This window comes from Cervus elaphus, chromosome 15 (genome assembly GCF_910594005.1).
Source record: "Cervus elaphus chromosome 15, mCerEla1.1, whole genome shotgun sequence".
In the NCBI taxonomy this organism is placed as follows: domain Eukaryota; kingdom Metazoa; phylum Chordata; class Mammalia; order Artiodactyla; family Cervidae; genus Cervus; species Cervus elaphus.
In genome coordinates this window covers 86,709,849-86,735,102 of record NC_057829.1, presented here as the reverse complement: position 1 = coordinate 86,735,102, position 25,254 = coordinate 86,709,849, and the positions used below count along the sequence as shown (strand labels likewise).

The 25,254-nt window shown below is 48.3% G+C and overlaps 1 long non-coding RNA gene across 1 annotated transcript; it reads right to left on the bottom strand.

Annotated features, from left to right (window-relative positions):
• Positions 1-2,659: 2,659 nt before the first annotated feature.
• LOC122709125 lies at positions 2,660-25,002 on the bottom strand. The gene is made up of 4 exons (XR_006345419.1): positions 24,668-25,002; positions 4,955-5,019; positions 3,777-3,861; positions 2,660-3,684 (listed from the first exon to the last, which is right to left on the bottom strand). It is a non-coding gene; the product is annotated as an uncharacterized LOC122709125 (long non-coding RNA).
• Positions 25,003-25,254: the final 252 nt, after the last annotated feature.

The window sequence follows — 25,254 nt, the reverse complement described above, 5'->3', positions numbered from 1 at the left end:
ATCCATCCTCTCCAGCTTCCTAATTGCTTGACGTGGAGCCTCCTGGGGTGTGTTGCATGTTGATCTTTACCTTATTAAAAAAAAAAAAAAAACCTGAGTGTTATTTTTAGAGCTCATAGCTTTTTATTTATGGGAACCTATATCTCAAGTACAAGTTCATCAATTACTTTAATTCCCACTAAATGTGAAGCCGGATTTCGAGTGGTGCTGGAAGGTTAATGCATGCTTTTAGCTTCGGTTTAAATCTTGACGAGGGTAGGAGGTGGTGGTTCTTAACCTTCCTCTCCTTTAGCTCGTCGCCAGTCCCAGGGTCCAAGCCCATGTGTCTCCCTAATCCCTCAGGGAGGGCAGGACTTGACTCAGGGACAGTCAGGGAGAAGGCTGAAGGAAGGAAGGGAGGGAGGGAGGGAAAGAGGGAGGGAGGGAGGTGGATAATGGATGGATGGGTGAATGGATGGATGGATGGGTGGGTGGGTGGATGGATGGATGGATGGATGGATGGATGGATGGATGGATGGATGGGTGGGTGGATGAATGCAGATGGATGGATGAATGGATGGATGGATGGATGGGTGGGTGGATGAATGGATGGATGGATGAATGAATGGATGGAAGGATGGGTGGGTAGGTGGATGGATGGATGGATGGATGGATGGATGGGTGGATGGATGGATGGGTGGATGGATGGATGGATGGATGGAAGCAGGGAAAGAAAGGAGGGAGGGAGGAAGACAGAGGGATTGAGGGAAGTGGATAATGGATGGATGGATGGACAGAGGGAAGGGAGGGAGGGAGGACTGTTACTCTCTAGAAAGTCTTGAAGAGGTAGAGGCATTAGTGGCAAAAGCTCTAAAGAGCCTCTTGTCCTCTCCCACTCCAAAGCCTCTTTTCCTCTCTTTCCCCCTCTACCACCCTGCACTCACTCCCCCATGTTCCATCCCAGTGGGCTCTCTGATCTCTTCTTCGTGAGTTTCTGAGCCCCTCCTAACCTTACTCATCCAGCCTTTTTCTGGCTCTTTCCCTTTCTCACCCCATCATGACTTGACAGCAGAGCAGGGGGTTAGATCAATGGACTCTTCCTCAGATGGTGGCATGGAGGAGTTGGGGCTAGGACATCGGTTTGCAGGCGGTCCCACTGAGATGGGTCCCTGTCACAGGCTAAAGCTCATGTCTATGTTTAAGAGAGGCTGGGGGGTGTTCAGCAGCTTCCGGACTGGTTGAACTAAGGCTGTTTTTTATTTGGTAACCTGTTGCTGGAGATTAGTGTTCTGTAGATGACAGTTTTGGGAAATGCTCTTCAAGGAGCGTTTAAGGCAATGGAGAGAAAGGTGGGTGAGTATTAAAGGGGTCCCCACCTGTGGACCTCACTTCCACTATGAAGTGGGTGGTGAGGCCTCTGTTGCAGTGTCACGGGAGCCACGGGAGCCGTCTGGGAAAACCCAAAACAGAGGAGGAATGTGAACTGGATGAGCAAGGAACCACCCTGAGTGCCATTTCTGACTCTAGTGACTGTGGGAAGATTTTTTTCTCCAGCAGTTTTTAGTATGGCAGGAGGGTGCAACAAGTGCTGGACCAGGAGTCCAAGAAGCAGGGCTCTGGCACCATTTATCACAAGCGGGTCCCCCCCCATCCCCCAGCTAGGCTGCTGCAACCCTCCCAGCCTCAGTTTCCTCTTCTGCAAGCTGGGCTTCACATGTGCACCCTGAGAGGCGTGACAAGGATGAAGTATCCTGATGGATAGTGATGTCCTGAGCAAATTGCAGAAGGTGAAAAGGGCTTCTGCCAGAATTTGGGTCCTCTCCCTTTAGGCGCTGGTGGTACTTCAAGTCCAGAAATAACTCAAGCTGTCTGTTTCCAAGGGTGGTCCACCTGGGATCATTACTGGAGAACTGACCCTTGAACTACCTGGTCACCAGTGAAGCACAAGCAACTTGACCTACAGTTTGCCTGAAAGATGGGCTGCCTCTCCAATCCCCTGAGAACCTCAGAACTTTGCCTTCATTCATTCATTCACTCAGGTCTTTGGTCACATTCACCTACGTGAGGGCAGCAGGTGGGGAATGACACAGTTGCTGCCTGCACAGAACCCACAGTGCGTGCAGGTGGGGATGAAAGTCAGGTAATCAGGACTGCAAAGAGAGCTGACTCATTGGACTTCCCTGGTGGTCCAGTGGCTAAGAATCTGCCTTGCAATGCAGGGGACGAGGGTTCGATCCCTAGTCAGGGAACTAAGATCCCACATGCCATGGAGGAACTAAGCCTGTGTGCAGCAACTACTGAGCTGGCACGCCTCAACTAAAGAATCCATGCTCCACAATGAAAGAGCCCACATGCCACAATCAACTAAGACCCGATGCAGCCAAATAAGTAAATATTTTTTTAAAAAGAGAGAGAGAGCTGACTCTTTGAAAAAGACCCTGAATCTGGGAAAGATTGAAGGCAAAAGGAGAAGAAGGCGGCAGAGGATGAGATGGTTAGATAGCATCACCAACGCAACTGACTTGAACCAGAACCAGCTGAGGGTTTAGATACAAAATGACACCATCCGTGTCTCTTAGACCAGGAGGCAGCACGCTTTTTTCTGTGAAGGACCAATTAGTCAATATTTGGGCTTTATGGGCCAAGAGACAAAGTCAAGTATATTATACAGGGACAAATATAACGAGAAAAAACAAATGCCTACACTTTTTATTGATGAATTTTTGTAGCACAGGTCTACTACTGAAAGAAAGAAATTCTTTTTTGGGAGGACAGCTTTTTGCTTAATTGAGGTTCAAAGTTGTTCCCTATCATTGTATTGATTGCAAATGTTCATCTGTAAAAACACTTCTCTGCTTGCAGTGGGGCCCTGGTTTAGAGCATGGGCAGTTAAAGATGTGGGAAAATCCTGGCCCTTCTGGAGAAGAAGAAGCAGTGAAGTTGCAAACCTGGAACAGATGAAGTCAACCCCAAGGAGGTATCCAGGAAGGCTTCTCGAAGGAGGTGAGACTCAGACAGAGGTTCAAGGTCAATGAGGACCTGGAGAAGGACAGTCTGCATCCAGGCGCAGAGTAAACTGGGGGTCGCAGCTGGAGTGCTAGGGGCTCATGACTGGCTCTGCAGAGCTATGGAGCAGGACAGGGACCCAGGGCCTCCTGAGGGCCGAAGGGACCATCCTCTTGTAACGGGGCTGCTCAAAGGGGCATCTTGGAAAGAGCTTGCTCCAGAACAGAGTAGAAACGGAGGGGGCAGGAAAGGCTGTGCCCCCATCCAGGTGAGCAGGGTCTGAGGGGCTACAGAGGAGGTGTGCGTGAGCCAGGTGAGGGCACCTCCACGAGCAAGGAGACCAGATGCCTCCAGGCTCCAGCTCAAGTGCCGAGACCTCATGGGCAGGCAGGGTCAAAACTCAGAAGAAAGGGCAGGTGAGAAAGACCCACCCAAGGTGCAGGCAGGGAAAGAAGGCTAGGGAAGTGGGGCTGTGACCCAGAGCAGCTCTCGGAAATGAAGGAAAGCCAGTTAAGTGATGTCAGGAAAGGGACCTTCGCCAAAGGAAGGGGCAGGGAGGCCCAGGCCCCGCAAACTCAGATGAGGCGTCCCCTGTGCCAGCACTGAGGAGGCTGGGGGCTGGACCATGTTGGAGAAGTCTTCAGCAGGAGGTGAGGGACGGATTCAGGACACGCCAGACAGCTCCTTCCGGAAGCTTGCCTGTGAAACAAAAGGAAGTTGAAGGTCAGGTACAAAGGCTGGTGAAAAGCCAGGAGAGAAAGAAGAGACCAGGTGAAGGGCAAGTTGCGTACCTGGATGTGATGATCTTCATCTTAGACCAGAGGATGTTAAAGCAACGCACCCCTGCTCGGTTCTGGACTGTTCGGCTCAGCAGTGCTGTGTGAAGCCAGAGAGATGAGTCTCATGGAAAGATGTGCTTCTCCTAAGTAATATGCCCTCCCTTTATTTTTTTTCTTCCTGGAGACAGAGTAAATTTTAAAATTCAAAATGTCCTTCTTTTTGCTTTGGCCCCCAGGAAGCTCAGAGCTAAATCTTCAGGCCAAATTTTAAAACTATATGGAAGATTGGAATGATTTTCTCCCCTAACCCTTTTTCCACTCCTCCGCCTGCATTTTCTGTGATCCCGGAATTCTACTTTTTATCTTTAAATTTCTGTCTAATGTTCCATTGTTTTCTTCTAGCAGGCTGCTTCAAACATCCTGAGGAATGCGGCAACACACCTAGGTGATTTGGTTTCCAGCAGCGCCCTGGTCTCCACAGTGCCCAGAGGCCCTGAGTTTTCCCAGGTTGCTGCAAGGTGCCAAGGTGTCAGGGTGGGGCTGTCTGTCCCTGCTTGCGTCCCTTGACCCCCAAAGCTCTCCGACAAGCTGAGCTGACATTCTTCAGTTACTGCTTCGACATTGCTGAGCAAAAAGGGGAAAAGCCAGTGCAATTCCTAAAGAATCTTGAATAAGTCAGATATAGGATTTTTGTCCCTCCACCTCTGGGAAGATTGTCAAATGAAACAATGTGGCTTTGAGCTTCTGACAGATGCTAATGAATTGTTGTTTACATTTTTGATTTACTGCCTAAACAAAGATAAGACATGCTCTTGAAAACACATTGAATGCACAATCCAAACACATCCATTAAATCTGTCACAATAAACATGACAGCTTTCTTCTAACCTAACAACTGGCATGCCTCATTTGCATATTAATGAGAAAACCAGGATCAGCCTGCACAAATTACTTATATCTCATGAAGGGGCCGCTCCTGATGACAGCGAAGCACTTGGGGGTGTAAATACACTGAGTTAATACCTTTGATGTTTTGATGCCTTTTCCGTCTCTTTGCTCGGGCGGCCCTGGAGTCCTGGGTTGGTTACCTCTACCAGCTCTGTGGGTCTGGGAGCCACGATGGGAGTGAGTGTGGGCTTAGGAAGAGCTGGGTGGGCCTCTGATCCTGTCAACGCTCTGGGCATACTTACTGAGCATCTACTACGAGCCAGTCAGCATTTTCCAATTGAAATGCCAGCTTGAGCATCGACTGTACCTGAATGAACCAATAGAAATATATTAGAGATATATTGAGTACCAGCTAGGTATGAGGAACTTTCACATGCATCATCACTTTAAACCTCACAGGAAGTCCTCAAACGATGTTGACAGAAGCCCAGTGTACACACCCTCACGCCCTCCCCTCACCTGTGGCAGACATGACTACTCACTGCCAGAACTCCTTCCAGCAGAGCCTGGAATCAAACGCCCAGTCCTTTCCAACCCAAGACTCCAGGAGGCTGCCTCCATCCACAGGAGTCTACACAGGCAATGAAACCCAGTGGTATCAGCCTTTAGGATGGGTATGATCGTTGCCATCAGAAAAAGTGAGACAATACTATCTCAGAAAGGCTAGGAGGCTGCCCGGGTGACCCAGTTGGCAGAAGTCAAGTTTCAAGCCTGGATCCTGCAGTTACCAGCCCAGCTCCCGTTCCCTAATCTCTGTGACTTCTTGTGTCTCCTCACACCCCCACACTTCACCTGGCTCCACCTGGCATGTGCGCTTGGGTAGGAATGCCATCAGTTGTAATTGAAGGTATCAGCAACAAGACAACTCAAATTTCAGTGGCCAGAGAAGATAATGCCTCCAGGAGGGACAGTCCAGGCACCCACAGGACAAGCCAGTGATTTCTTCATCGATGAAATGTGTGGGAAGGTCTGCCCCCCGCCCCGACTCCACCCCGAGAACTTCTCAGATGAATTTGGCTTTGCGGTCTCTGAGTGACCTTGGGCTGTTGACTTCATTACTCTGAGCCTTACCTGCAAAGGGGAAACAACAGCTCTCAATTCCTAACACTGTTGAGAACAGAAAAGAGCTTGCTCTAAAGAACTCGACACAGAGCCTGCCACACAGTAAGTGTTCAATAAATAGTGGCTTTAATAAGTGCCAAACCATCAACCATAATAGTTTTCCTAACTCATTGACTCCAACCAGCTCCATCCCAGATGCTTCTTCCTTGATATAAACGAGAGTCAAAGCAGGTGCTCTCAGAGGTGACGAGTCTGCTTCTCTTTCTTCCCCCCATCCTCCAGCATCTCCCAGGGGGGCCTGTCCCTGAGCCGCGACTTCCAATTAGGGATAGCACTGCCCACCCACCTCCCCCAGTTCCAAGATCAGCCCTTGTTTATCTCTTTAGAAGTCCACATCCTTGTCCCCACTTGCGCTTTGCAGACCTCACAACTCAAGTTTTGGCCTCCAGGCATTGGAAGGCTCCTCAAACTGCCAAGTTCACAGCTCCTCAAGCATCCCAGAAGCCAGGGGCTTGGAATTTGATGACAACAGCAAGAGTCCAGGTTATAAGGTAGAAGAGGCCAAAGGTGTTCTGTAGGAAAGGAATTTCCTGGGACTGCTGCTGCTGGACATTTATTCCAGATTATTCTGTCCACATGAATCCTCAAGAGAAAAGAGTTTTATACCAACTGAATTAAGATGCAGATTGGGGCTTCCCTGGTGGTTCAGTGGTAAAGAATCCACCTGCCCATGCAGGAGACACAGGTTCAAATCCTTGATCTGGGAAGATCCCACATGCCATGGAGCAACTTACCCTGGGCTCCATAGCTACTGAGCCTGTGCTCTGGAGCCCAGAAGTCACAACTACTGAGCCCATGTGCCAAAACTGCTGGGCCCCGAGCACCCGGAGCCTATGCTCCACAGTAAGAGAATCAATAGCAGTGAGAAGCCCACACACCACACAAAGAGTAGCCCCTGGTCACCACAAACAGAGAAAAGCCCATGGAGTAGCAAAGACGCAGCACAGCCAAAAATAAATAAATAAAATTACTTAAAAAAAAAAAAGATGCAGATGGAAAAATTTTTGTGCTATTTGCCTTTCCCTTTAAATCTTCTTTAATTACCATCTCTTGAGATCTGTGTGCCAGACTCTATGGGGTGTCACATGTTATAGGAAGCTCCTTCGATGGGCCCCAGTGCCCCCACTATAGTTTCTCACACCCTTGGATAATACCCTCCCTCTGAGTGTGGGCTGGTCTGGAAACTTTGCTTCTAACAGATAGAACGTGGCAGGGATGATGAAACGTCACTTCCAAGATTAGGTTATAAAGCGACTGTGGCTCCCGCCTTGGGCTCTCTGTTTCCCACTGCTGACTCTGAGGGAAGCCGGGTCCCATGTTACCAGGCAGCCCCACGGAGAGGTCGACACGGTGGGGAACTGGAGGGGGCCTCCAGCCAACAACCAGCAAAAGCCTGGGCCCTCACTCCCTCAGCTCCTACCGAGAGCTACGTGAGTAGCTGATGCCGAAGTTGAGCCTTGGATCCCCACCCACCCTCAGTCAAGCCTTCAGATGAAACCACAGCCCTTGGCAACTGTTTAACTGACGTCTTGTTGGAGACCTTGAGGCAGAGGCGCCTGGATCCCTGACTCATGGAAATTATGAAATAATGAATGGTTGTTGCTCTCAGTTGCTAAATGTGGGGGCAGTTTATTATGCAATAATAAATCATGAATACACAGTGAGTAGAAACACTTGAAGTTGCTATTTATCAAATTTTAAAAATAGCTAAATATCATCAACTTCCTGTGGGTCAAACTGAACACTTTATCCTGTTCGTTACATATTATATCCCACACAGCCCACCTCCTCTGTGCCAAGAATCATGCTGGGCACCAAGGAACAAATGAATGGGGTAGAGTCATTGCTCCTAGGAAACCCGAGGAGCTCCACAACAGGCTTCAAACAGGCTTCAAACCAGAATGGCCCAGAGCAGAGTCGATTCGGGGATCCTTGCCATGCCCCCACCCACCGAAGGGCAGACATGAAACACACAGACATCTGATGGTAATTATCTCAAAAAGATCAGACCTGTGACATTTCTGCAAGGAGACTGATTCTGCCGCGATGCCTTCCATCTATTAGTCACTCTCTCACAATTATTTTGCCTTTCCTAATCAGCAAGCAGGCTTTTGAAGCTCTTTCTTGAACACATTTATCATCTCCAAATCTATGTGGAGAGAATCAATTTTATTTACCCTTGCTGAGCCTACCAGGATCTCATTTGTAATTAGAGAAGTGCGTGTGCAGGAGCGGATTTGTTGTTGCTAAATTAGGTCAAACGTTCTCATCCTTGGAGTGTCTGGCATGTTTGTAACATGCCCCGGATCGCTGACTGTGGGCAGTCTCAGGCTGTTCATCTCCTTCCTTCCATAAATCAATATCCAACATTATTTTTCCTATCCGTGTCACTTAGGAAGAGTCTCCACTGCCCCCAGCCTGTCTGAGGGATCCATGGATGGAGAGACCATTGTTCCCAACCCACTAGGATGACGTCTAAGATGGATCTTGCCAACCCGAGAAGAAGATTCGCCTGCAAGAAGGAAGCCAGGACCCTGTGGCCAAGGGCAGCGGGGTGGCGCCACGCTGGGGAAGCAGTGTGGGAACGCAAGCCCAGATGTGTCCACTGGTCTCTTCCTCAGGGGCCCAGAGGTCTCTTCTCCTCACAGCTGGATCTCCTGGGGAGCAGAGAGGAGTGTCATTGCCTTGAACGCTTGTTGGCACAGGAACTCTGCTTTGCCTTGGATGGCCCTGTTCTTCTGGGGTCAAACTCACAGGTTTTGAAGAGCTACTACATCTCAAGGTTGGGGCTGACCCATGATGAGACCCCATCTGTGTTCCTTTATTTTTTCTTTTAGTTTCCCAACCAGGGATCAAATCCATCCCCTTGCAGTAGAAGCACAGAGCCCTAACCACTAGACAACCAGAGAAGTCCCCCAATCTATGTCCTAATTGCCCTCTTTCTAACCTTTCTAGCTTCCCCTTTCAGAGTGGACAGCTGTGCTCGGGAACCACATCTCCTTATGGGGCCGTTATTTGGGGGAGTATTCCAGGAAGGAACAAAAATGGGAAACAGGTCCTCAGGCATCACAGAGGAGGGGTGACCCAGTAGCAGGCCCCTAACCCCTTTTGCACAATAAAGTCATACCTGACAGCTTACCCCATGGAGAAGCCTCATAAAAATTAAGATATTCTAGATATTCTTAGGAAAATGAAATATTGAAGAATGGCTCCCTGAGCTGATAATGGGAGTACATTTGAAAAATAGACCAGAGTGCCATGTTTAAAAGCCTAAAGTCATAAAAGGTATTATGAATGGATGGATGGGGAACCTCTGCAAGCAGACTTCATTGATGTCACCGTAAACGATGAATGCTGTCACTCTTTCTTATATATAACAAGAAGATATGCTGCTGCATCCAGATCTCATTGTAGAAACTGTCAGGCTCACTGAAATGGCATTGCAGAAACTATTTATGACAATACGAGGGAAAATACAAGGTTAAGAGATCTTTATCTGCTGTCTATGGAAATGTGCTTCCACAAGGCGGGTACATGAAATAACCTTCCAGATAACCCATGACATTGGGGGAGCAGGAAAGTGAGATGAACCATCAGAGACAGAGCAGCATCCCAATTACGTGTCTGCTCCCTGCCCCCATGCCTTAACCTGCTGAACACACGAGTGTTTTTCACGCTTCTTACGCATTACCCACTCAAATCTTACAGCATTCAGTGCGACAGATTCACATGATCCAACAACAAAAAATATTCGTCTCCACCCTCACTGCCCTCCACTGCTTTCAGAAGGCAGAGAGGTTGCCGGAAACATCAACCCAGTTGGAGACCGCATTCCTCAGCCCCCTTGCTTCAGGCATGACCATCCGGATGGTTTACGTCAAGGAAATACGAGTGGAAATGTGGTCCCTTCCAGGCCTCACTTTCTTTAGAAGCAGCTGAGCTTCTTCCACAACTTCTCTTTCCTTTCGATGCCTGGAGACAGAAGAGTCACAGGCCCTCTGGGAATGGTGGAATTACAACACCTAAGAACCCTGAGGGACCTGGGAGGAACTGCGCTGAACATAAACGAGAAGTGAAGTTCTATCTCACCGCTAAGCCAATGGAAATTTAGTGGTTGGTTTGTTACAGCAGCTAGTGCGGTCCTCAGTGATGCAATTTACTACCTTTCTGAAGATCTAATTCATTCAGTTACCTATCATTCATTTAATGAACAGGAAAGAGGGTCCAGCACCCTCCTATAGGCCTATAGGCCTGCTTTGGCATTGACCAGTTTTGTGACTTCAGGTAACTTGGGAAAATTGCTTACTTTCTCTCCACTTCTTTGTCCTTTATTGTAAACTGAAGATTTTAAAAACTCTGACCCCAAGTGAGGGAAACCATCTGAGTTTTGCTGTTCTGGAGGAAAGAATTTGGAGGCATGTGCATTCGTGGCTGTAGTTTAAAAGGCATAATGCATGAAACAGGGTCGGGGAATGTTGGTCTGTGTTCTGAGGGTGGTGAAGCTGCTCAGTCGTGTCCGACTCTTTGCAGCCCCATGGACTGTAGCCTACCAGGTTCCACCATCCATGGGATTTTCCAGGCCAGAATACTGGAATTGCCATTTCCTAAGGCATCTAGGAGGAAAACCTAGGAAGAAAGAAGTAGGTGAGATTTTCCAGACATTATATCCACTTTCTCTTGAAACCTCCTGCTACCTTTTTAACCGTTAGTGCTGACTTATTATCCCTTTCTTAAATTTTTACTTAATTCTTCTTGTTGCACTGGGTCTTCGTTGCTGCGTGCGGACTGTTGATAGTTGCGATGCACAGGGGTTACTTTGTTGCAGTACACATGCTCCTCATTGCCGTGGCTTCTCCTCGTGTGGACCACGGGCTCTAGGGCGCATGGGCTTCAGCGGTTTTGACACACGGGCTCGGTAGTTGTGGCTCGAAGGCGCTAGAGCATAGGCTCAGCAGTCGTGGCCCACGAGCTTAGCTGCTCCGTGGCACGTGGGATCTTCCCAGACCAGGGATCAAACCCATGTCCCCTGCATTGGCAGGCGGGTTTCTTATCCACCGCACCACCAGGGAAGCCCAATAATCCCTTTCTTTAATTTATGTGGTTTTTATTTTTCTATCAGCTCTTCCTAAAAATCACACATCGGTGACACATTCATACCATTTCAACCTGTTTTATTTATTTTTTTATTGAAGTATAGTTGATTTACAATGTCATGTTAATTTCTGCTGTGCAACAAAGTAATTCAGTTATACGTATACATACATTCTTTTTCATTTTTTTTCCATTATGGCTTGTCACTGCATATTGGATACAGTTTCCTATGCTATACAGTAGGACCTTGTTGTTTATCCATTCTATATGTAGTAGTCTCCATCTGCTAACCCCAAAATCCCACTCCGTCTCCCCACCCCCTCTCTCTTGGCAACCACACATCTATTCTCTTTGTCTATGAATCTGCTTCATAGATAAGCTCAAGGGTGTCATAGTTTAGATTCCACATAGAAGTGATATCATAGAGTATGTGTCTTTCTCCTTCTGGCTTTCTTCACTTAGTATGCTACAAATGACAAGATTTTATTCTTTTTTATCACTTGTTTTATTATTTTAACTCTTTTGTCTATTAGTCCTCTGGTTGTAACTCCTTTGCTGGATATATCAATAGTTCTTAATCCTTCTTTGTTCTTCAGTTCATTTTATTTCCCATTTCCCATTTTCTCATCTAGTTATATTGGTCTCAGTCTCTGCTTTGTATTTTGTATTTTCCTTTTGTATTGTTTACTGTATTAACCTGTACATCTGTGGCTGATTCATGTTGATGTATGGCAAAAATCACCACAATATTGTAAAGTAATTAGCTTCTAGTTAAAATTTAATTTTTAAAAAACATTTTAAAATTTTAAAAAAAAATTTTAATCCTGATCCTTATTCACAATAACCACAAAGTGGAAGCCCTCAAGAGTCCATCAGCAGATGACGGATAAAGAAGATGCAGTGCACTTACAATAGAATATTATGCAGCCATAAAAAAGAATAAAATTCTGATGCATGCTACACCACGGATGAGCCCTGAGGACATTACGCTCAGTGAAATAAGCCGAATACAAAAGGACTAATATTGTGTGATTCCACTTATATGATGTATGTAGAGTCCCCAGAGTCCTAGAGACAGAAAGTAGAATAGTGGTTGCCAGGGGGTGGGGAAGGGGAAACGGGGAGTATTATTAATATTTAGTAGGTACAGAGTTCTCTATTTAAGACAGCGAAAAGAGTTCTGAGATGGATGGTAGTGAATTGCCTAAAGGGTTGAAAGTAAATTTTATGTTTTATACATTCTACCACTGGTTTTTTTTTTAATCCTGATGTTATGGGGTTCATGTGAATATCAAATCAAATAATGCATGTAGAGTGCTTAGCACAGAGTGTAGCAGCAAAATTAAAACTCTTGATAAGTGGCAATTATTATATACAAGAAGTGCCTACTATGTGCCTGGCACCATGCTGAGTTCTGGGGATACAGTGGTGAACCAGAGCTTCTCTGCATTCACCGTGCCGGGGTGGGGAGGGCGGAGGGCCCGGCCAGTGCATCAGCCACAGCCTGTGATCCCCTGGGAGGGAGGCAGCAGGGAGGGCCGGAAGCTTCTAACTCAGCCTTGGGTCTGGGACTCTCCTGCTGAAACCTCAGTGTGCAGTCACCTGCGCAGGTCCTGAGGCAGACGGGCCAGGCGTCCTTCTCAGCCGTGTGTCCCAGCCCCAGCCCAGCACCGTGGAGACAGCAGTCGCCCTAAAGGGTTTCTCTCTCCATTTCCTTCTCTGCCGGCCTCACAGAGTTCTCCGGCTTGTGACATTCCCTAAAAGCAAGATTTAAATCTTCAAGGTAGAGCTCTGGAGGGAAAAGCCAGATAAACACATCAATATACAAAGACAAGTGGACTGCAAAAACCCCCCCTGATTCAGGGCTGAGAATCTCCTGGGAGGAGAGAGGCATGAAAGGCCCATCACTGCATCCACCCTGCTCTCGAGGTCTCATAGAGCAGGAGGAACAATGAAATGCTGTGGGAAAATACGTCAAGGGGGAACAGCACGCCAAGAGGGGATCGAGCCCAGCCTGGGGGGGGACTGGGGTGGGGGCCAAGGAAGCCAGGGTTCCTGACACATGAGCCGGGTCATCTAGAGCCACCAGCATCCTCACCTCCAGCAAAGCACCCCAGCCAAACCTGGGGACTCACCAGCCCCGCCCCCCCCCCAGCCACGTGGAGCTGACCGCTTCCCCGGATGTGGGGCCCAGGCCTGGGCAGTCAGGTAGGGAGTCTGGCTTCCAGAAGCCTTGCCAGGCCTGTGAGGATACGGAGGGTCTCCTTCCACAGGGGGCACTGTCCTCACAGGAATGCAAGCCCAGAGCTGCGGGCAGCCAGCTGTCCCCACCCGTCCAGCCCTGCCTGAAAGAAGCAAGATCCCTCCCCCTCTGCTTTGGGTTACCTGAGCCAGCCAACCCACCCTTTTGCCAAAGACTGTTTAGAGTTTCTATGCAAGCTAAGCTACTTCAGCCATAGCCACCAGGTTCCTCTGTCCATGGGATTCTCTAGGCAGGAATACTGAGGTGGGTTCCCATGCCCTCCTTCAGCGAGTCTTCTCAACCCAGGGATTGAACCCGCATCTCTTGTGTCTCTTGCATTGGCAGGAGGGTTCTTTACCACTGACCTTCAGGACTGATGCTGAAGCTGAAGCTCCAATACTTTGGCCACCTGATGCAGAGAGCTGACTCATTAGAGAAGACTGTGTTGCTGGGAAAGATTGAAGACGGAAGGAGAAGGGGAAGACAGAGAATGAGAAGGTTGGATGGCATCACCGACTCAATGGACGTGAGTCTGAGTAAATTCCAGGAGTTGGTGACGGACAGGGAGGCCTGGCATGCTGCAGTCCATGGGGTCACAAACAGTGGGACACAACTGAGCGACTGGACACTACAACGCCACCTGGGAAGCCCCATAACATGTCAATCAATATCTGCGTCTCTTCCCTCCCGATCCTGTTTCTTCACCCCTGGGGACTAGCCTGGGGCCGTGGAGGTAGAAAGCATCGCAACAATTGTTTACCACTCGCTCACATCTGTAAGGTCACCAGCCTTCCTGGTTTTTCTGGTACTGAGGGGTTTTGGTGCTCAAACCAAGACAGACACAGGCAAACTAGATTTACTCGTTTCTCTCCCTCTCCCCACATTCCCAGAATTTCTGGATCAGCAGCAGTGGGAACAGCAGTGGCCGAGAGGAAGCCAGAGTTGGGCCCTCCATCCCTCATCCCGGCCAGTGAAGACACTGAATCCGCGGCCAGGTCTGAGCCCGCTCCATCCCAGTGACCCGCAACTGGCAATGTCCAGGACCCTGCAAACCAGAGCCTCGGAGGTGTGTGCAGGGTGTGGTGGACCAAGGCAGGTCCCCGAAAGGGCGGCAATCCAGCACCATCCCCACCCACGGGTGGGGGCTCCAGAAAGAGCCCCTCACTGCAGTCTCCGGTCCTGCCATTGGTGTTTGCGCAAGCAGTGAGTGATTCTTCCCTGGTGATATGCTATTTGCAATTTGATGTTGAAAGAGAAAAGGTTTGGGGCAAGAAGATTCTAGAAAACAAGGCTCTCTGCCTTTATGGTCCACCAGCCGCCACAAAGTCCTGTTGATGGTGACCAAGGGTTCATTTCACACCTTCCTCTGGATTCTTTGAGCTCCCAGGTGGTGCTAGAGGTAAAGAACCCGCCTACCAAAGCAGGAGACACATGGATTTGATCCCTGGGTTGGAAAGATGCACTGGAGGAGGAAATGGCAACCCAATCCAGTGTTCTTGCCTGGAGAATCCTGCGGACAGAGGAGTCTGGCAGGTTACAGTCCTTGGAGTTGCAAAGAGTCAGACACTTAAAGTCTTCCCCCAACCGCAGCCCCCAGAAACAACAGGCCAGGCCTCCATCAGAGGACCAGACACAGCCTCCCAGGACCAGAGGATGATTTGTTGAGGGGACAAGGAGGAAGGGGCAGATGGTGTTTGGAGCAGGCCGACAGGAAATGAGCGTAGATTTCCTGCTGGAAACCTTTGCCGCCAACTAGAGCTGAATTCCCCCCTCTCTCAATGATCTCTTTCCCTAGCTTTCTCTTTCTGTCAATATGCTATTATCTCCCGTGACTCCTGCCCTCCTGAGAAAAATGAGGCAGGAAATAGACAATATAATGGGAAATATGGCAAATGCACATTTCCTGTCAACAGCATGCCTTACTAATAGGTCGTCAGATGAGTGTTTTATTAGAACAACGACTATGACAGCTACAATCTTTCCAGAAACAAACTAGGGTGGATCTGAGAGAGGGGAATGTGGAAGGGGCCTTGCCAAGAATCAGCATGGCTCTGGGGCTTGGCTGTGTATCTGGGAGTCAGAGACCTCCCCGTTCTAATCTTAGATCTGGCTCTGATCGCTGTGTGGCCGTGACTGTGGACAAGGATGCTCTGTCTCCCTCCTGTTCTGTTTCTCTGGCCTGAGGTTGGTGACGGCCCCCGAGTCTCCTTCCCCTGTGAGGCCTGAGGATGGGGGAGCCTTGGGTGGATGCCCCTCTAGATGCAAGGCTTCCAGAGGCGCTGGGACAGGTAGTCTCCGCAGCCTGGCTGTTCTTCCTGGCTCTGCCTCCTAATCTCAGGGTGACTGAGCTCTGCCTTCCCCAGACAGGTCCCCTGCCACACTCCCGCCGAGCCAGGGCTCCAAGCCCGGGCCCATCTCAGCCCTCCTGTAGCCCACGCAGATGGATCCTGTCCAGGAAGGCAGATGTCTTCAGAGGCGGGTTGGAAGTGGGTGGAAAGGGCAAAGACCTCTGGTGTGTGCCCCTTTCTCCAACCTCGGAGCAGGCTGTGTGCCTCAGAAAGCAGCTGGCATTCATCCCCATTTTACCAAGCTCATAACCTGGGTCCTTGACCTGGTCCACACGATGCCGTGGGAGTGCTTCCAGCATCCAAAATATAACTTGTGTGGTTTGTGATGAGTGACCGCACCCCTGAGAGACCATGCCTGTCTCTGTGTCCCACTCCACGAGGCCAGAAGGCAGTTAACCTTCGTGTGCCACTTCCTCCCAGAGCCCAGGCAGCACCTGGCAGCAAGTAAGTGCTCAGCAAACATTTATGGAATGAATGAATATGTGCAGGTATGAATGGTCAGCCTGAGCGACTTCGCTGGTGTGGTTAAAGAGAGGAACAGAGACCCTCCTATCACCTGAGTCACAGACGGAGCAGAAATCTCACAAGTGCCCCCAGCTTGACACTCAGAAGCCAATTTCCTTCCACCTTCCCAAAAAGCAGAGTTAGTTAGGCTTAGTTCAGTTGCTCAGTCGTGTCTGACTCTCTACGACTGCAGCACACCAGGCCTCCCTGTCCATCACCAACTCCCAAAGCTTGGTCAAACTCATATCTATTGAGTTGGGAATGCCATCCAACCATCTGGTCCTCCATCGTCCCTTTCTCCTGCCTTCAATCTTTCCCAGCATCAGAGTCTTTTCCAATGAATCAGTTCTTCACATCAGGTAGCCAAAGTATTGGAGTTTCATCTTCAGCATCAGTCCTTCCAATGAATATTCAGGACTGATGTTCTTTAGGATTGACTGGATGGATCTCCTTGCAGTCCAAGGGACTCTCAAGAGCCTTCTCCAACACCACAGTTCAAAAGCATCAATTCTTCGGCATTTAGCTTTCTTTACAGTCCAACTCTCACATCCATACATGACTACTGGAAAAACCATAGTTTTGACTAAATGGACCTTTAATCGGCAAAGTAATGTCTCTGCTTTTCAATATGTCTAGGTTGGTCATAGCTTTTCTTCCAAGGAGCAAGCGTCTTTTAACTTCATGGCTGCAGTCACCATCTGCAGTTATTTTGGAGCCCCCAAAAATAAACTCTCTCACTGATTCCATTATTTCCCCATCTATTTCCCATGAAATGATGGGACTGGACGCCATGATCTTAGTTTTCTGAATGCTGAGTTTGACGCCAACTTTTTCACTCTCCTCTTTCACTTTCATCAAGAGGCTCTTCAATTCCTCTTTGCTTTCTGCCATAAGGGTGGTATCATCTGTATATCTGAGGTTATTGATATTTCTCCCAGCAAACTTGATTCCAGCTTGTGCTTCATCCAGCCCAGCATTTCACATTATATACTCTGCATATAAGTTAAATTAGCATAGTGACAATATACAACCTTGACGTAGTCCTTTTCCTATTTGGAACCAGTCTGTTGTTCCATGTCTGGTTCTAACTGTTGCTTCTTGGCCTGCATACAGATTTCTCAGGAGGCAGGTCAGGGGGTCTGGTATTCCCATCTTTTGAAGAATTTTCCAGTTTGTTGTGATCCACACAGTCAAAGGCTTTTGTGTAGTCAATAAAGCAGAAGTAAATGTTTTTCCAGAACTCTCTTGCTTTTTTGATGATCCAATGGATGTCGGCAACTTGATTTCTGGTTCCTCTGCCTTTTCTAAATCCAGCTTGAACATCGAGAAATTCTTGGTTCACGTACTATTGAAGTCTGGCTTGGAGAATTTTGAGCATTACTTTACCAGCGTGTGAGATGAGTGCAATTGTGCAATAGTTTGAACATTCTTTGGCATTGCCTTTCTTAGGGACTGGAAAGAAAACTGACCTTTTCCAGTCCTGTGGACACTGCTGAGTTTTCCAAATTTCCTGGCCTATTTCCTGCACTATAGAGTGCAGCACTTTCACAGCATCATCTTTTAGGATATGAAGTAGCTCAACTGGAATTCTGTCACCTCCACCAGCTTTGTTCGTAGTGATGTTTCCTAAGGCCCACTTGACTTTGCATTCCAGGATGCCTGGCTCTAGGTGAGTGATCACACCATTGTGATTATCTGGGTCATGAAGATTTCTTTTGTATAGTTCTTTTGTATATTCTTGCCATCTCTTCTTAATATCTTCTGCTTCTGTTAGGTTCATACAGTTTCTGTCCTTTATTGTGCCCATCTTTGCATGAAACGTTCCCTTGGTATCACTAATTTTCTTGAAGAGCTCTCTAGTCTTTCCCATTCCATTCTTTTCCTCTCTTTGCACTGATCACTGAGGAAGGCTTTCTCATCTCTCCTTGCTATGCTTTGGAACTCTGCATGCAAATGGGTGTATCTTTCCTTTTCTCCTTTGCTTTCAGTTTCTCTTCTTTTCTCAGCTATTTGTAAGGCCTCCTCAGACAACCATTTTGCCTTTTTGCATTTCTTTTTTCTTGGGATGGTCTCAATCATTGCCTCCTGTACAGTGTCACAAACCTCCATCCATAGTTCTTCAGGCACTCTGTCTATCAGATCTAATCCCTTGAATCTATTTGTCACTTCCACTGTATAATTGTAAGGGATTTGATTTAGGTCATACCTGAATGGTCTAGTGGTTTTCCCCACTTTCTTCAATTTAAGTCTGAATTTGGCAATAAGGAGTTCATGATCTGAGCCACAGTCAGCTCCCCATCTTGTTTTTGCTGACTGTATAGAGCTTCTCCATCTTTGGCTGCAACGATATAATCAATCTTATTTTGATATTGACCATTTGGTGATGTCCGTGTGTAGAGTCTTCTCTTGTGTTTTTGGAAGAGGGTGTTTGCTAGGACCATTGCATTCTCTTGGCAAAACTCTATTAGCCTTTGCCCCAATTTTGTACTCCAAGGCCAAACTAGCCTGTTACTCCGGGTATTTCTTGACTTCCTACTTTTGCATTCCAGTCCCTTGTAATGAAAAGGACATCTTTTTTGGATGTTAGTGCTAGAAGATCTTATAGGTCTTCATAGAACCATTCAACTTTAGCTTCTTCAGCATTAGTGGTTGGGGCATAGACTTAGATGACTGTGATATTGAATGGTTTGCCTTGGAAACAAACAGAAATCATCCTGCTATTTTTGAGATTGCACCCAAGCACTACACTTCAGACTCTTTTGTTGACTAAGAGGGCTTCTCCATTTCTTCTAAGGGATTCTTGCCCACAGTAGTAGATATCATGGTCATCTGAATTAAATTCGCCCATTCCAGTCCATTTTAGTTCACTGATTCCTAAGACGTCGATTTTCACTCTTGCCATCTCCTGTTTAACCACTTTCAATTTGCCTCGGTTCATGGGCCTAACGTTCCAGGTTCCTACGCGATATTGTTCTTTACAGCATCGGGCTTAACTTCCATCACCAGTCACATCCACAACTGGGTGTTGTTTTTGCTTTGGCTCCATCTCTTCATTCTTTCTGGAGTTATTTCTCCACTCTTCTCCAATAGCATATTGGGCATCTACCAACCGGGGGAGTTCATCTTTCAGAGTCATATCTTTTTGCCTTTTCATACTGTTCTTGGGGGGCTTGCTTATCCCACTGTGGGAAGGACCACGAATCCAGAAATCAATGACCTCTGTGTTTTCTCGGTCTCTGTGAATTCCTGAGCTGGAAGGTCTACTGCCAGGGAGCAGTGGTCTTGCTGGGAGGGGAGGGGTTCATTTTCTTCAGAATTTCAGAAAATGTGCAAAAGAAAGACACACACTTCGTTGCTCCTGGGGCCCAGAACAGCAACTAGAAGTGATGACTCTCGTGAACAGAGCCCCGCGAGGAGAGCAGAGGGCAGGAAACTTTTCAAGTCCATGGGGATCCTTGTTTTCTTTGTAGCAAATTTATTTAAAATGTTTAACCATAAATTGAGGGTTGCCTGTGTATGTTCCACTTCCAACTTCACCAGATTCTGAAGTGATACAACTAAGATCCATCCGGTGAGCAAAATTATAAACATGAAAGAGGAATGGAAGAGGAAGGTAGTCTGAGGGTTTTATGGGGAAAAAAGTTTACTCTCCAGAGCAGAGTCTATTAATAGACCCCAAAAAATCAGCAAGAAACAAAAATAGATGGTTAAGCAAAAACAAGAGTAAGTTCTTACAGAACAAAAAGATTTTGTATAGCAATCATCTACTCAATTGATGGAACCGTTTCCAGACGAGTAAATGGAATGGCCAGAATTGAGTTCCCACCAAGCGCTGAGGGCCCTTCCCCCAGCACCTGTACTCTCTCGGCGCCTCCTGGACACTGAGCCCCCCCGTGTCCTCCTGAGACCAGGGACCCCAGGGCACCAGGGCTGCTTTCAAACCAAGTCAGTCCCATCCTTTTCAACAATGTCCTACTATGTCCAAACATCCACTCAGCTTTCAGAGGCTGCAAAAGTGAGCTAGCAAGCTAGTCCTTGTCCTTTGGGGGGGTACAATGTCTAATAAGAAATTGAAGACAAGTGCCCTCCAAATTACAAATCACAGCAGGAGAATTCCTCCCTAAGAGAAATGCAAAGTTCTGTACTTTCTTCTGAAGAGAAAGGAGCTTCACTTCCATTATCAAGGAATACAAACAGAAAGCTAGGAAAATACAGAACATAAAGAAGAAATTTTAAATAATCTATAAACCACCAACTAGAAATAATCACCATCCACACCTTCTGACCTATCTCCTTCCAGCCTTTGAACAGACATAAAACATTTATGTTTTATAAATTGCCTACATTATCCAGATATTATATCACAAGCAGTTTCCCGTGCCACTGGAAAACACAGTTTGTAAATGGTTCATATTTCATCATGTGGCCATGCTGTAATACATGGAGCCAATGACTCTCTCCATGAGCTTCTAAAATCTAGATTCTAGGGAACAAGTAAGTAATACTGAAATACAGAAGTTCCTTTGTAAGGAACGTCCATAATACAGATTCTTACAAGTAGATTTACTGGGTTTAAGGAGAGAGTTCTATAATCTCTGATACATACGCCAAATTGGATTTCCGAATGATTGTGTCAATTTAGACTCTACTGGCAATGTACAAGGGTCTCCCCGGTGGCCAAGACAGTAAAGAATCTACCTGCCATGCAGGAGACTGGGGTTCCCTCCCAGGATGGAGAAGAGATTATCTACTTCCTGTCTGCCGGCCAATTTGGAGTGCCTTTTTTTTTTTTTTTAGAGTTCCTCAGTCCATCCTCAAGGAAATCAGTCCTGAATATTCAATGGTAGGACTGTTGCTGAAGCTGAAACTCCAATATTTTGTCCACCTAATGCAAAGAAAAGACCCTGATGCTAGGAAAGATTGAAAGCAGGAGGAGAAGGGAATGACAGAGGATAAGATGGTTGGATGGCATCATCGGCTCAATGGACATGAGTTTGAGTAAACTCCAGGAGTTGGTGATGGACAGGGAGGCCTGGCGTGCTGCAGTCCATGGGGTTGCAAAGAGTCGGACACGACTGAGCGACTGAACTGTGAAATGTTTAAAGTAGAAGGGGTACTTCCCAGTAGGTTTCATCAGGAGTTTTCCTGGAGGAAGTAGGATTTGCAGTGGAGCCTAAAGAGTGGTGGAGAGGATGGGGCAACGATGCTCCCGTAGAAGAAACGCTGAGCAAAATGTCGAGGGCAAGGATGGGCCTTTAGAAGTCCAAGGTTGGTGTGCAGTCCTGTTTAGCCGTGTTGAGGAAGGGCTGCAGGATGGACCGGAAAGATAAGCTGGACAAGTAAGAAGGGCCTCAAATGCCAGCGTAAGCAGGCAACTTGCAGTTTATCACAGATAATGGGAAACATGAAGCCTGGAGGAGGGGAGCACGCTATGATTGCCCTTCATCCAGGAGGACTCTCATCTGGGCATTTGTGCTGCAGGACTGGGCAGGAGAGGAGCCAACAGCACAGAGACCCATTCTGAGCGCTGCAGTGGTCCGGGGAGGAGGTGATGACTACCGAGGCTTCAGGGATGCACAGCGCTGGGGAGCGTGGTGTCCAGCATGCCGACCCCGTGGTGGATCGATATGGGTTGCTTTCTCTCTGCCACAAAGCTGTTAACTCCCTTGGGTCGGGGACTGAGTCTCACTCTCTTTTATAGAGTTCCTAGCCTGTGCTGGCAGGACGCACTCAGTACATCCACACTGAATTGTAAATGATCACTCCATCTGGTTTCATTGACTCAACGAACACGGAAGAAACCCCAGACAAGCCAGACACTGTACCTGGACGTCTGAGGACACAGGCACAGCCTCTGCTCTGGGAGCCGGCAGGGGAGGTGGCCTCTGCCAGGCCTGCAAGTCTGCTTCTCACGCCTGCTACCACGAGCTCAAGACAGGCAGACTAGAGCGGAGAGTGGGAAGGGATCTGACTGGCTGGACCCTTAGCGTGGTGACTCTGGTCATCGGCCATGCATGCGTTCTTTCTCAGGGTCAGAGCCAAGGTCAGAGAAAGGAATCAGAGGGCAGTTTGAGAGGAGAAGGTGTTAGTTGGTATTTAGACGGTCCTAGACGCAGGCAGTCCTTCTCAGGGCCCTGAAGGCTGGGGCCACAGCAGTGGGCAGAATGGAGAAGGCTGACACAGGAGGAGGAAGAGAAGGTGGGAGGAGGGGATGAGCTGCAGAGAAGAAAAGAAAGGAGGAGGAAGCATCTCTTCAGTGGAGGTGGGTGCAGGAAGCACGTGGGGATGTGCTAGGGACGTGGAATTGTAACGTGGGTCAGAATCGCCTCGATTTTGGGGAAAGGTCAGATCCCTTCCTGCCGTCCACCATCATCAGGAGTCTGCCAAGTATTTAAAATATTTATTTACTTCTTTGGCCGCACTGGGTCTTAGTTGCAGCATGCAGGATCTTCATTTGAGGCATGCAAACGCTTAGCTAAGACATGTGGGATCCAGCTCCCTGACCAGGGATCACACCCAGGGCGCTTGCATTGGGAGTGTGGCATCTTAGCCGCCGGACCACCAGGGAGGTCCCAGGAGTCTGCTGCTTTTAATAAGGCGGGTGATGTCCCCTCGGAGAGGCACTTTCCTGGTCTCCCCTCATTGGACCACTTCTTTAGAGAAAACCCTGCGGGAACTCTGCTCCCTGAGAGATGACATCTGAGCTCCAGTAGACAGCCAACCACAGCTCCGCCTCTCCCCACCTCATGCCGCCCCTGTCCTGGGCATCGAGCAGCCCTGTTCCACAAGCTTCCACGGAGGTCTCAGGTCAGCACGGCTCCTCCAGAAAGCCTTCCCAGACCCGCCCGCAGGCCGATGAAGACCCCACCCCGTGCCAACCCTTCCCTCCCATCGTGCAGTCACAGTTCATCCCCAAGGCCTTGCCAGTCACCTGCAGGCCTCCTCCTGGGCCCACAGCTGCGGCCAGACTCTGCACACTTAACAAACATCTCCATGGATTCCATGGGAAGCTGCAGTTTGTCCTGAAAGGCAGAATCCTGTCTTAACAATAAGAAAAGCATCTATTGAGTAGTTATTATCTCCTGAGCATTGTACCAATCACTTCTCACAAATTAGTTTTGGTAATTTATTATTAATTAATTTCTTCTTCACCAATTTACAGGTGAGGAAACTGAGGCTCAGGCCAATAACTTGAGTAAAATCACTGTGTCACACCTCAGCTGGGAAGAGATGCCATGCAAAGTGGTCATTTCAAGGAATAATTCCCTGCTGGTCTAGCGGTTAGGACTCCATGCTTTCACAGAAGAGGGTGTGGGTTCAATCCCTGGTCAGGGAACTAAGATCCCACAAGCTGAATGTCAAGGTCTTAAAAAAAAATCATTACAGGGGAGTTTATTAAAGGGGCAATTTCCCAAAGTGGAGGCAAGACTGAAGGAAATCGTCTTTCTGGCTAGTGGTGGCCAGGATCCCTGATCCCCGCGCCTGGAGAAGCGAGGGGTAAGGGCCACTGGGACCCATGGAGAGCAAGTATATGCAGGAAGCCTCTGGAAGGGAGGTGCAGTCTAAGAGGAAGGAGGTGTGGGAAGATGTGGCACCAACCACCAGCAACCAGCGAGGGGGAAGCTGAAGAAACACTCCCCCCTGTAGAAACTCCCCTCCCCCACTCACCTCCCATGTCCTCTCTGGTCAGCACCTCTCGTAAATAGGATCCATCAGAAGCCAGAGAACAAAGGAGCCCATGGATGTGGGCTCCCAGGGCACAGAGCTGAGTGCAGAAGAATGGAGTAAATCTGGAGAGCCGGCTGGAAGGTCCAGCGCCTTCCCACACTCAGCAAGTGGCAGAAGGACCCAGGTTTGCATCCAGGTCCTTCATCCCTGCCCCACTCCACCCTAGCATCTCCAGGAACACCTGGTGCCTGGCGCTTGGTAGGCATTCCATGCCTCTTTGTCATTCTGATTGAATGAATGAATGGGTGAATCAGTGAGTGAAATGCACATGCATACTGGAATCAGATTTGATTTGCAGCTTCACCACCTAGTACAGTGTGACTTCATGTCTCTGAGCCTCAGTTTTCTCATCTGTGAATTGTACACAATCACAGTACCTCCCTCTCAGCCCTGATGTGAGAAGCACACAAGATAAGGTATACAAAGTTCCAAGCACCAGTTGTTGTTATTGGTGATATAATACATAATCCAATGCAGACACCGTGTTGAGATGATGGAGACTTAGTTTGGTCTTTTGCTGTGCTCATCTGATCCATCTGCGGTAGGAGAGGTGGGGAGAGAGGTAGAAAGGGGCAAACAGAAGGGTTTTCCCCGACAGCAAGGGCTCTGTTCTCACTCTCTATGAAGAGCTCCCTCTAACTTCATTAGTCATGAGCGTGGCATCAAGCAATAAGTTAATTTCTAACTGTGGCACTTGATAAATTTTCCATTTACCTCATTAGTTTTTACAGCCTGCAATATTGGTGAGAACACTTCCAATTAACCATATGGGAAGCTTCAGTATGGAATCACAACAATTTTTTTAAATGTGTTATTTAACCAAATAAGAATCACAGCCCCAAGAAATAAAGATTCTCAAGTCCCAGGGAAGACTTGCTTCCCGGAGGCCTGTCAGCTGGGGCCCTGGGTCAGGGGCTTACCTGGAGGGGAAGGGGCCGGGCTGGGTATTCGTCCCCCTCCCAAGCTCTGAGAGGAAATGCAAGACAGCCCAGCGAGGTCATGACAGTGGGAGTCGGGGGCTCCGTTCCCAAACCCAGCCAGTAGCTGTAGATGCTCCTTGTTGGTTTCATTACGAAGCATTTCTGAACTTCTTATCTTGCTTGACGGGCACAGGAAGTCTCGTGATGGGAAGTGGTCTCCTTGTTCCGTAGCTGGGGACACCAAGAGCAGCCAGAGAGATTCTGGGGCTGCCGCCAAGATCGCAGGGCAGCCCGTGGTCCAGTGGGGGCCTCATCAGGCCCCTCTCCCTCCAGCTCTGACCCTAGAACAGGCACAGATGTGTGTGGGGCTGTCCCATTCCTCAGGCTTTCCCAGGGCTCAGCACTGTGCCGCCTGCAAATGTTCTGATGTCAACCCCCCTCCCCCAGGCTCTTAACTGAGTTTGTGGTTAAGACTGGGCCATCAGACCCGGTCCCCTGGTGCTGTGAGAGGCCCCAACCATGGGCAAAGGATCCAAGAGTGTCCCCAAAAGTCTCCATCCTGAAACTGAAAAAAAGAGACATTTGGA